The sequence below is a fragment of the Bombina bombina genome, chromosome 1, assembly GCF_027579735.1.
Source record: "Bombina bombina isolate aBomBom1 chromosome 1, aBomBom1.pri, whole genome shotgun sequence".
Taxonomy (NCBI): Eukaryota; Metazoa; Chordata; class Amphibia; order Anura; family Bombinatoridae; genus Bombina; species Bombina bombina.
In genome coordinates this window covers 437,304,180-437,317,800 of record NC_069499.1, presented here as the reverse complement: position 1 = coordinate 437,317,800, position 13,621 = coordinate 437,304,180, and positions in this window count along the sequence as shown.

Genomic DNA, 13,621 nt, shown 5'->3' with positions numbered 1-13,621 from the left:
GTCTGTATCATGAAAGAAAAAAATTGGGTTTCATATCCCTGTAAAGGCACATTGCACACTATGATAGGCTGCTCCTGGGGTTGTGTCTAATTATATAACATTATTATGTAACTGTTATGGAATTATTTGTTCCATGGGTGAGTGTGTCTCTATTTTGTTATATATTGAAACTTCACTGAGAATTACTACTCCAGAGAACATGCTGGAGTGTTATAAGTAAAAAAACAATAACTGTTCTTCAATGCATCTACAACGAATAGCAAAATAAAATATGGGAACAATTTTTAATATATCATTATGTTTTTGCATTGGCAATAGATTTGTTATGTAATAGAGTGTATAAAGTCTGAATAAACAAGAGATACCACAAGAACACTCTTCAGCAAACCTCTAACCTTTTCTGCATTATAAAATGTACAAAGAAAAACATCTGCTTCTAAAAATAAAACTGGACATCACATTTAGATATTTTTTTTAACACAACAGGATAATACATATTAGAAAAATGCTTTATTTCATATATTTCAATTAGGACCTATCAAACACCTCAATTAAGTAAAAGTAAATTTGTTAACACAGTAACAAAAAATCATGTAACTAGTGTCTATTGCAATTCATTACAAAACAGCAGTGTGGCTCTCTTTTTTTTAGGATTTTAATCTGAGGCCTTTCCAAATCATGTGAAACATCACTAGTGAAAGACCCAGATTTTGGCAAAAAAAAAAAAATATCTCTCTGCATTCTAATTTATCAGCAGATTTCTCCTCAGGTTTAGAAAAGTTTGCATTTATCTAAATTATTATCATTTATTATAATTTATTTGTATAGCGCCGCAAAATTCCATAGCGTTGGGTACAAAGATAGGGTTATACAATGACGAGGATTTGTGATAAAATACAAAACATAACAAAACATAACAAAACATAATAAACTAAACAAATCTAGTACAGGAGGAAGAGGTCCATGCTCCGGAGAGCTCACAGTCTATATGTTGAGGGTGCAGAAACATAAAGTTTGGGGTAGCTTGTCACATGGATTGTAGTTGCAGCAGTCAGTCAGACAGTTCAAAAATTATTTTGGTTAGAATGAAAGATGGAGGAGAGATGGTAAGCCTCTCTGAATAGGTATGTTTTCAAGGAGCGTCTGAAGCTATACAAGGTTGGAGACAGGAGTGGAGAGAGGTAGGTCAGAGGTTGATCGAAGAGGACGGGATGGGGAATATTTGAAGATGGAAATATAGTTGGGAGTTAGACTGTTAAATGCTTTGTAAGTTATGGTTAATACTTTAAATTGTATTCTGGAGTGTATGGGGAGCCAGTGTAGGGACTGGCAGAGCCGAGCAGCTGATGTAGATAGGCACCTTAGGTTCATGAGTCTAGCTGAAGCATTCATAATAGATTGGAGGCAGGAGATGTGGTGTTTTGGAAGGCTATTTAGAAGTAATCAATGTGTGACAAAATGAGGGAATAAATTAGTATTTTTGTATATTTTTGGGTAAGGAAGTTGCGTAGGTGTGCACGGCAGAATTTGAGTCAAGTGTGACCCCTAGATAGCGGACCTGGGGTGAGGTGTTGAGAATAGAGTCTCTGGCCGTCAGGGAAATGTCAGGTGTTGAAAGCCTCAAAGAGGGAGGAATAAGAAGCAGCTCAGCTTTGGACAGATTGAGTTGGAGGTAGTTTGAAGACATCCAAGAGGAAATTGCAGAGAGGCAGTTGGAAATCTGGTGAGATATCAGGAGAGATATCAGGAGAGGAAAGACAGATTTAGGTATCATCAGCATAAAAGTTGTCCTGGAAGCCAAAGGAGACAGTACGTTTTCCAAGGCTGATGCATAGAGAGAGAAAAGCAAGAGAGCCAAAACAGAGCCTTGCAGTACTCCAACTGAGAGAGGCAAAGAATCAGAAGAAATGTTGTTAAACAAAACTGAAAATGAGCAGGTTGAGAGATATGAGGCAAACCAGGAGAGGGCTGTGTCTCGGATGCCAAATGAATGTAGGATTTTTAGAAGAGGATGGTCAACTGTGTCAAAAGCAGCAGACAGGTCAAGAAGAATTAGTAAGGAGTAGTGGCCCTTTGCTTTAGCTAATAACAGGTCATTTGTTACTTTAGTAAAAGTGGTTTCTGTTGAGTGTTTAAGGCGGAAACCAGATTGTAGTGGATCAAGTAAATTGTGAGTTTTGGAAAATTCAAATCTTGGCTTCTTCAAATAGCATATTATGGCTGTTAGTATGATTTTAAAATTAATAAACAAATACCAATAAAAACATAAATTAATAAATCAGTAGATAAATAATAGTAATAATAATCATTATTGCTTCCTGGTTTAATTATACCATACTCCTCATACACAACTAATACATGATCATTGTGATGTTTATTAATGATGGCAGTTAGGTGTTTTGATGTTTTAAAATTGTAAAGTAATGCAACTTATTATCATATGTTGTTATTGGCACACATCATGTGTATGTAGATACAAAAGCAGATATCATGAATACTGATTGAAGTAGGTGCAAATTTACTGCATTGACCATGTACATTTTGTTTCTTGGTAAGCATGCAGAAACCTCTTTTTATGCTTGGTATTGGTTTGGTAATGGATCCCTTTAGCAGTTCAAGTAGAGTTGGTAAACAGGCAAAATTAATAGAAGAGAGTCACTTTAAACTCTAGTAAACTTTATATTAATTGGGTGGCAGCAGAGGGTAAATAAACTGCCTGCAGTAAAGATTTAGCAGCAAGGTCTCAGTTAATCCAGCATGTAAACAAAGCCAGGAAGGTCAAAGGAGATATCAGTGTAAGCAGGGCCGCCACTAGAAATTTTGGGGCCCCTGACTTAACCATTGATCAGCCCCCCCCCCCCCCTTTGACATGTACAATTTTTGACCAAGAGACTAAAACGTATATGCACTTTTTTCTAAAGTGTCTATTTAAACTTGGAAATGTTGTAAAGGTAGTAACATACAAACATACAAACATACAAACACACAGACACACTCATACACTGAAACACACACACACTCACACATAAGGATTCACATATAGACACTCTAGCAGACACGTAAAGGAACACACAAACGCACTCAGACACAGACACTCAGCACTTGATTACATTGACCTGACAAGTAATGAGGTAGACTACAGTTCTGTAAAAAAAAGGGAGATTTAGAAAACAAAATATGGAGTTCTGATTATCTTTTTGTAAAGGAAGATGCCAACTAAATGATGACAACAGCATGCAGTGGCTGAAAGGAAGGGCCCTGAACTGCCTAAACAATAATTTAAAGGTTAAATGGTGGATTGGTGACTTCCGTAAAGGTCTCAAAGTCTGTAGAAAGATGTGAATAATCAGTAGTAAGGTCAAAATGTCCTAAAAAGGAACAGACAATGGACACACACACACACACACACAAACTCAAACTTGCACATACACCCAAGGAAACACTGACAGAGACAGCCTCAGAAAATGCACAAAGACATACACACAGACATACACACACAGAGAGAGACAACCACATAAAACACAGAAAGACATACATACACACCCTCACTGAGACATCCACAGAAAACACACAAAGACATACACACCCTCACAGAGACACCCACAGAAAGCACACACCCTCACAGAGACATCCACAGAAAACACAGACATACATACATACACACACACACACACCCTCACAGAGACATCCACAGAAAACAGACATATACACCCACCCTCACAGAGGCATCCAGAGAAAATACACAAAGGCAAACATACACACACCTCGCAGAGACACCCATAGAAAAAGCTCAAAGACATATGCACACACCCTCACAGACATCCACAGAAAATGCACAAAGACATACACACCCACCCTCACAGAGAGACCCACAGAAAAAAAAATACATACACACTCATAGAGACATAAACCAAAGCACAAAGACATAAACAAAGACACCCACAGAAACACTCACAGGAGGAAACAGTTATGCACCTTGCATCCCCTAAATCAACAGTGTGTGACATGCATGATAAAAAAAATTGCAGAAATTAAGAGATCACTTTTTAAAGAATCATATTTGTAAACGTGTAAACAAAAATAATTCTGTGAATTCAAAATTGTACATTAATGATCTGGGTAGATGGCTAGATGAAGAAAAGTACTTTTAAAAGGTTGACATATGTTTATTTGTTTTTTTCCCCCCATTTTCCCCAACCAAGAGCACCACTTCAAATATAGTGTACGAATGTTCCCATCTGTCAGCTGTACTTATGGATTTTGAAAATGCTGTACTCTATATGGTCTTGGTGGAACCATAAGCTGTGGTACTCATGCCATTAGATCTGGTTAAATGCAGGATTTATGCTTGTTGGTATGTAACAAAAGGGCACCTACCATTTGTGTATTGAGGAGGAAACATTTCTGCATGGTTTTAAATATAGAATTTCTACAGCATTATCAAATAATCATAAATACACTGCTGCTAAAAAAACGTGTTTTTATGGACCCCTGGCCCCACCATACAACTACTACCATACTGAAGTTACAATCCGAAATTGCACAAAGAAATAAAAAACATTTGCTAAGTAAGCTCTACCTCCTCTGCAAATGAAAGTGATCTGCCATCTGACTCAGGCACACACTGTACAAACAAATTGCCAAGTCTGTCTAACACTGTGCATAGTGGTTTAGTGCACACTCAGAAATCCTCTCAAATGCTAATACTTTACTCCTTGTAATAAAATTTTCCATGCTCAGTTAGCACTCTGCTGTAGTACCCACTGGTGGCTGCCAAAATTGGAAAAAAAAAAATTTAATTTTTTTTTTTTTTTTTTTTTTTTTAGTTCCCTGGCCCATTGGGCCCCTGACAGGAGTCACCCCTGTCACCCCCTGATGGCAGCCCTGAGTGTAAGCACTTTAGTAGAGCAAGGTCAATGCAGAGAATATATAATCATAAATGGTTAAACAAAGCCAGATCAATCACAGGAGATGTCAGCATAAACAGTTAAACAGAGACAGTCCAATTACAGGAGATGTCAGCATAAAAAGTTAAACAGAGGCAGCTCAATCACAGGACATATCAGCATAGACGGTGTCATGAAGCAGGGTGAGTACCTAGGATAATTAGAAACAGAAAATGTGATTGGCTGTAGCCAAGGCAGATAACAACTAAGCAATTTAAAGGGTCATTAAACACTTTGAGATATTAATATAAAATGTCTAATTACAGGTAGTAAAACAACTACATGTATCATTTATTTTGTTCTATTTTCTTGTAATTTAATTCTGAATATTGTGGGCTTCCCCAATTCTTATTAAAAGTGGAAGTGCAGACACAGTTGTAATCCATGCAGTCATTGGTTACACACTCTAGTAAGCCATTTATAATTATCCCTAATTGATCTTAGCAGAAAAAGAAACCTAAGTTACAATATGGCGGTGCCCACTGTTTTATGAACATTAGAATGTTCATCTAATTATCCAATATTTAAAAAATGTATGCAATTTTAAAAAATACATGTATATATTATTCTCATGCTAATATTTGTTCTTAAGCCATCGTATCAATGATTTATTTAGGACTAGTTACAAGTGGAGCGCTATTTAAATGCTCACCCATAAAGGGACAGATTTGACCGTTTACGGGCGCACGTTAAATAACCAGTCACTACAAGTGGCTGGTTAATGCTCAAACGAGCCTGCCGGAACACCAAAAAGTGGACAGTTCCTTTATTAAAATAAAAAATATTTATTTAAAAAAAACTGCACAAAGCAGTTATAAGAGGTTAAAGTGAGGGGATGTGGGTGTAAGGAAAAAAAAAACGGCACTGAAATTTTACATTGCAGTCTATGGGGACTGTGTTATCACTGTAAATATATATGTATATGCTTATATACATATATATTTATGTGTTGATATGTGTATATACACATATAAACACATAAAAATATATGTAAATATACATATATTTTTTTTTAATTTGCTGGCCAATGCTGTGCGACTTGCACTGCGCTAGGTTCTTTGCCTTCCAGGCAATGGGAACGCCAGGTCGTGTTCGCATTCCGTCTAACTTGTAATACGAGCGCAAATTTGCGTGCACTGGTATTACTGAGTGGACAGCAAATATTGCGTTCACGAAAGCGCATTTTTGCGCTCCACTCGTAATCTAGGCCTTAGTGTTTAATGGCCAATTAAGCTTTAAGACCAGCCCTCCAAATTAGCAGGTGTGTATGTGCTAAAGAAAAATGAGGAGGAAATAAATGTTTGTGTCAGCATCAGTTCTGTATCATGACCCATGTAAGCACACTGTAGCACTCCAAAATGTGTTGTGTGTATAAAGTAAAAAGAGAGGGGAAAAGCAAATATATCTGAGCAAACATTCCAAAAAAAAAAAAACAACACAAATTTTGGGCATGGCAATTTGCTATGGACTAGAATGGGATCAATTGCTTTTTATGTTCATCAGCTTAATAATGTCAGTTTAAAAACAGGATAGGTCAGAAGTTAGAGTGTAGTTCAACAACAGGAAAAGTGAATTTCTCCAGTTATATTATAAATTCAGGGATATTACAAGGACAAATAATCATAATAATGCAGCACTCTCTTAGAATCTCTGTGGGTTTAATCTCATGTCTTTGGAAACCAAACCTAAACCTTTATTACAGTGCACCAGAATTTTCTTTTTTAAATAGTATTTTTTATATTTTTAAAAATAATAATATTTATTCAGATTAATTTGGAAACCCCATCTATTAGCCATTTTGTCACAATGTATTCAAATGCACTCCAGACACAGTAAGATCATCTATACCTTTCATAGATACCAGGAGCACATCGGGGTATCCAATATACCCCGCCGGCAGTTCCTAAAGTGCCGTAAGTCGGATAAACTAGCGATGTCCAGAAATAAGCGTAAGTACAAATTTCTGGAGTCGCCAGTGACTTACGCAACTTTAGAAACTGCCTGCACCTAAAAAAAAACTTACTAAAATATCAAATCTCCTGTAACTGTCTAACACGCCTCCCAAAAATACCCCGACACGTATACCCCTCTATCCGCAAGCCCCCCTCTCACTCCTAATAATAAATGTATTAACCCCTAAACCGCCGCTCCCGGACACCACCGCCAGTTACATTAAATGTATTACCCCCTAATATGATCCCCCTACACCGCCGCCAGCTACATTAAATGTATTAACCCCTAATCTGATCCCCCTACACCGCCGCCAGCTACATTAAATGTATTAACACCTAATCCGATCCCCTACACCGCCGCCAGCTACATTAAATATATTAACCCCTAATCTGATCCCCCTACACCGCCGCCAGCTACATTATATGTATTAACACCTAATCTGATCCCCCTACACCGCCGCCAGCTACATTAAATATATTAACCCCTAATCTGATCCCCCTACACCGCCGCCAGCTACATTAAATATATTACCCCCAAACCTAAGTCTAACCCTAACACCCCCTAACTTAATTATTCTTTAAATAAATCTAAATAATATTAATATTATTAATTAAAGTATTCATATTTAAAACTAAATACTTACCTGTAAAATATACCTTAAGATAGCTACAATATAATTAATAATTACATTGTCGCTATTTTAGGATTTATATTTATTTTACAGGTAAAATAAATCCTAACCTAAGTTACAAATACACCTAACACTACACTATCAATAAATTAATTAAATAAATTAACTACAACTATCTAATATAAAATACAATTAAATAAAATAAACTATATTACAAAAAACAAACAAACACTAAATTACAAAAAATAAAAAAATATTACAAGAATTTTAATCTAATTACACCTAATCTAAGCCCCCTAATAAAATAAAAAAGCCCCCCAAAATAATAAAATCTCCCTACCCTAAACTAAATTACAAAGTAACCAGATCTTTTACCAGCCATTGCCCCAAAGTAATCAGCTCTTTTACCTGTAAAAAAAAAAGCAATACAATACCCCCCCAACATTACAACCCACCACCCACATACCCCTACTCAAAAACCCACCCGATCCCCCCTTAAATAAACCTAACACTACCCCATTGAAGATCACCCTACCTTGAGCCGTCTTCACCCAACCGGGCCGAACTCTTCATCCGATGCGGGCACAAGTGGTCCTCCAGCCGGGCAGAAGTCTTCATCCGATTGGGGCAGAAGAGGTCCTCCATCCGCCAAAATGGCGTCCCTTGAATTCCGATTGGCTGAAAGGATTCTATCAGCCAATCGGAATTAAGGTAGGAAAAATATGATTGGTTGATTGAATCGGCCAATAGAATGCGACGTCAATTCTATTGGCTGATTGAATCAGCCAATCGGATTGAACTTCAATCCGATTGGCTGACTCAATCAACCAATCGGATTTTTCCTACCTTAATTCCGATTGGCTGATAGAATCCTATCAGCCAATCAGAATTCGAGGGACACCATCTTGGAACCTTCATTCGTCGTTAGTCCGTCGGCCGAGGAGGATATTCCGCGTCGGAGGTCTTGAAGATGGAGCCGCGGATGGATGAAGACTTCTGCCGGATGAAGGACCTCTTCTGCCCCGCTTGGATGAAGACTTCTGCCGGATGGAGGACCTCTTCTGCCCCGCTTGGATGAAGACTTCTGCCGGATGGAGGACCTCTTCTGCCCCAATCAGATGAAGACTTCTGCCCGGCTGGAGGACCACTTGTGCCCGCATCGGATGAAGAGTTCGGCCCGGTTGGGTAAAGTCGGCTCAAGGTAGGGTGATCTTCAATGGGGTAGTGTTAGGTTTATTTAAGGGGGGATCGGGTGGGTTTTAGAGTAGGGGTGTGTGGGTGGTGGGTTGTAATGTTGGGGGGGTATTGTATTGCTTTTTTTTTTACAGGTAAAAGAGCTGATTACTTTGGGGCAATGCCCCGCAAAAAACCCTTTTAAGGGCTGGTAAAAGAGCTGGTTACTTTGTAATTTAGTTTAGGGTAGGGAAATTTTATTATCTTGGGGGGCTTTTTTATTTTATTAGGGGGCTTAGATTAGGTGTAATTAGATAGAAATTCTTGTAATATTTTTTTATTTTTTGTAATTTAGTGTTTGTTTGTTTTGTAATATAGTTTAGTTTATTTAATCGTATTTTATATTAGATAATTGTAGTTAATTTATTTAATTTATTGATAGTGTAGTGTTAGGTGTATTTGTAACTTAGGTTAGGATTTATTTTACAGGTAATTTTGTAATTATTTTAACTAGGTAGCTATTAAATAGTTATTAACTATTTAATAGCTATTGTACCTAGTTAAAATAAATACAAAGTTACCTGTAAAATAAATATAAATCCTAAAATAGCTACAATGTAATTATTAATTATATTGTAGCTATTTTAAGGTTTATTTTACAGGTAAGTATTTAGTTTTAAATAGGAATACTTTAGTTAATACTATTAATTTTATTTAGATTTATTTAAAGAATAATTACGTTAGGCGGTGTTAGAGTTAGACTTATGTTTGGGGTTAATATATTTAATGTAGCTGGCGGCGGTGTAGGGGGATCAGATTAGGGGTTAATATATTTAATGTAGCTGGCGGCGGTGTAGGGGGATCAGATTAGGGGTAATACATATAATGTAGCTGGTGGCGGTGTAGGGGGATCAGATTAGGCGTTAATATATTTAATGTAGCTGGCGGCAGTGTAGGGGGATCAGATTAGGGGGTAATACATATAATGTAGCTAGCGGCGGTGTAGAGGGATCAGATTAGGGGGTAATATATTTAATGTAGGTGGTGGCGGTGTAGGGGGATCAGATTAGGTGTTAATACATATAATGTAGGTGGCGGCGGTGTAGGGGGCTCAGATTAGGGGGTAATACATTTAATGTAGGTGGTGGCGGGGTCCGGGAGCGGTGGTTTAGGGGTTAAACACTTAGGTATATCGGTGGGGGATTGCGGTTGACAGGTAGATAGACATTGCGCATGCATTAGGTGTTAGTTTTTTTTTTTGCAGGCATTTTAGGGAGTTATGGTGCTCCAATACACATCGCAAGGCCTGCTACGGGTTAATTTTGTGGTGAGGTGAAAATGGAGTAAGATTTCTCCATTTTCGCCACGTAAGGCCTTGCGCTGTATATTGGATACCAAATTGCGCGGTTTTCTATGTCAGTCTATGGGCAAAAAAACTACGGCCGAAGGGTGAAATATACAAGCGTAACTTCTTTGTTACACCGTATATAGGGCTCGATGATATATTGTTCGCCAGCTCAAACCTTCTTTTTCTCGCTGACACACGCAGGGCTGCCCCGGTGCAATGATCGTAAAAAAGGGGCAGTCCCTGCGAGTTGCGAGATGGCTCCTATTAAAAGTAATGGAACTTGTTGGATAGGGAAACTTCGCTCCTTAGTGCAAAGTTAGCAGAGAGCAGGAGGAGCACTTTAAAATTAAAATCCTGCAGCCAATATAACTCACATTACGCTGCTTTCTGCTTATAGCATCTTACATTCACCTATATGTTTGTATGTAATTGTTTTTCTATTGGGGTTATAAGTGTTCGTATTGTTTTGACAAAAGCTCGCCACCTTTTAGTTGGCGAGAAAAAACTGTGATATCTGCAGTGCAAAAATCTTTATAGAATTACGCTTGGATTAGTGAGACATTTTCATATACGCCTATGGAATGCCCATGTTCAGCCCATTTTACGAAAAAACAACAATTACTCTTTGCATTTTGTATTTATAAATTCAAATTTCTGTGTGATTTTTGCACATTCAGTGTACTACAATTACGATTTATGCTGTGAATATTTCATTTGATTTATTCCTGTGTAAATTAGATACTAATTTTACGTTTTTGTCAACATACGATTTTTGGTGAAGAATTTTGTTACGATTTTTGATGCACCTTAACAATACAATTTTTCCCTGCTTATTTTTGTGTGAATGATTCAAATATTTGTTTTGCATAATGTTTAAAATACAAATTTTGTTGTGCACATTTCATATGAAAATGCAGTATACGCCCCTTAATGAGACACCCTGTTTTCAGGGTACAAAATGGCTTTAGATCATTCCACAAGGGAAATAGAAGGACTGGCGAGCATTCTTTAATAATCTCGCCAGCCCAGAGAGCTTTCAATCATCGAGCCCATAGGATACCAAACCAGCGCAAAATTTGGCGTCGCCGGCTTTTGTGGGCGACGCTGCATATCGGATCGGGCCCCAGTTCTCTTACTAGTAAAAAAAAAACTTTTCCAACAGTTCTTTGCTTGATTTTGGCTCATCAATGTATACACTTTAAAATGTGTTTGTTCCAAGGAGCAATTTGTTGCTATATACATAACTCTTTTGCAAAGTTAAAGTTGCTTTAGAAAATTGTGCTTTGCTACCTTCTCCCTTCTCCCTAGAGAGGCCAAAAAGCAAAATCTGTAACATTAGTTTTTAAATGCTACAAATCACCTATATCGAATTACTTGCTTTGCAGCATTTGCAAGTTACAAAAATAGCTTTTATTATTGGACAAGTGAAATTTTTATATAATACACAAGAGGTGTCTAATGTCATCTTTTTAACGTTTCTGCTCATGCTTAGCTCTCATGTTCATAAACACATTCTGCTATATTACAAGTCTTGCGTTCGCCTTAAAAAGCAGCGTTGAGAGGTCCCAACGCTGCTTTTTAACGCCCGCTGGTATTACGAGTCAGGCAGGTACAGGTGTACGGCTCACTTTTTTTCCGCGATTTTCGCATACCGCAAATCCCCTTATGTCAATTGTGTATCCATCTGGATTGTGTATCCATCTTTTTAATGGGATTTTCCTAACGCCGGTATTACGATTGCTTGAAAAAATGAGCGGTAGACCCTCTCTGGTCCAGACTCCTATCGCATTTAAAAGTCAGTAGTTAAGAGTTTTATGGGCTAACGCTGTAACATAAAACTCTTAACTAAAGTGCTACAAAGTACACTAACACCCATAAACTACCTATTAACCCCTAAACCGAGGCCCCCCCCACATCGCAAACACTTAATTAAAAATTTTAACCCCTAATCTGCCGACCGGACATCGCCGCCACTGTAATAAATATATTAAACCCTAAACCGCTGCACTCCCGCCTCGCAAACACTAGTTAAATTTTATTAACCCCTAATCAGCCGTCCCTAACATCGCCGACACCTACCTACATTTATTAACCCCTAATCTGCTGCCTCCAATGTCGCCGCTACTATATTAAATGTATTAACCCCTAAACCTAAGTCTAACCCTAAGTCTAATCCCCCCTTAACTTAAATATAATTTAAATAAAACGAAATTAAATTACTACTATTAAATAAATTATTCCTATTTAAAACTAAATACTTACCGATAAAATAAACCCTAAGATAGCTACAATATATAACTAATAGTTACATTGTAGCTAGCTTAGGATTTATTTTTATTTTACAGACAACTTTGTATTTATTTTAACTAGGTACAATAGTTATTACATAGTTATTAACTATTTAATAGCTACCTAGTTAAAATAAGTACAAATTTACCTGTAAAATAAATCCTAACCTAAATTACAATTACACCTAACACTACACTATCATTAAATTAATTACATAAACTACCTACAATTTACTACAATTAAATAAAATAAAATAAAGTACAAACCCCCCCCCACTAAATAACAGAAAATAAAAAAAGAATTACAATTTTTTTAAGCTAATTACACCTACTCTTATCCCCTTAATAAAATAAAAAAGCCCCCCAAAATAATAAAATGCCCTACCCTATACTAAGTTACAAATAGCAGCTCTTTTACCTGTAAAAAAAAATACAATACCCCCCAACATTAAAACCCACCACCCACACACCCAACCCTACTCTAAAACCCACCCAATACCCCCTTAAAAAAACCTAACACTACCCCCTTGAAGATCACCCTACCTTGAGCCGTTTTCACTCAGCCAGGCACAAGTGGACCTCCAGAGGGGCAGAAGTCTTCATCCGATCTGGCCAGAAGAGGACATCCAGACCGGCAGAAGTTTTCATCCAGGCGGCATCTTCTATCTTCTTCCATCCGGAGTGGAGCGGGTCCAACTTGAAGACATCCGACGTGGAGCATCCTCTTCCATCTAACGGCGACTGAAGAATGAAGGTTCCTTTAAGTGACGTCATACAAGATGGCGTCCCTTCAATTCCGATTGGCTGATAGAATCCTATCAGCCAATTGGAATTAAGGTAGAAAAAATCCTATTGGCTGATGCAATCAGCCAATAGAATTGAAGTTCAATCCTATTGGCTGATCCAATCAGCCAATAGGATTGAGCTTGCATTCTATTGACTGTTCCAATCAGCCAATAGAATGTGAGCTCAATTCTATTGGCTGATTGCATCAGCCAATAGGATTTTTTCTACCTTAATTCCGATTGGCTGATAGGATTCTATCAGCCAATCGGAATTGAAGGGACGCCATCTTGGATGACGTCACTTAAAGGAACCTTCATTCTTCAGTCGCCATCGGATGGAAGAGGATACTCCGCGTCAGATGTCTTCAAGATGGACCCGCTCCGCTCCGGATGGAAGAAGATAGAAGATGCCGCCTGGATGAAGACTTCTTCCAGTCTGGATGTCCTCTTCTGGCCAGATTGGATGAAGACTTCTGCCCCTCTGGAGGTCAACTTGT